The sequence below is a fragment of the Penaeus monodon genome, chromosome 30 (genome assembly GCF_015228065.2).
Source record: "Penaeus monodon isolate SGIC_2016 chromosome 30, NSTDA_Pmon_1, whole genome shotgun sequence".
Classification (NCBI taxonomy): Eukaryota; Metazoa; Arthropoda; class Malacostraca; order Decapoda; family Penaeidae; genus Penaeus; species Penaeus monodon.
In genome coordinates, this window is record NC_051415.1 from 23,247,119 (window position 1) to 23,247,374 (window position 256).

A 256-nucleotide genomic window follows, 5' to 3' on the forward strand; every position below is an offset into this window, starting at 1 on the left:
GCATTACTATTTTTCATTATGGAAAGAAAATAATTAAAAGGACACTGAACTTGTTTTGCCTAGTAACATATATTACCATTTCCAATCATTACAACCTTATGTACCTTATCAGAAGCACAACAGATAAATTTTCCCTAAACAGTCAAATATCTTCCATCAAGACCTTCAGGTCATCACGAAATAATTGCTCATCATAAAAATATTCAAGAATAGAATCAGAACACTCAAACTCGATTTATACATGTGCCTATATATA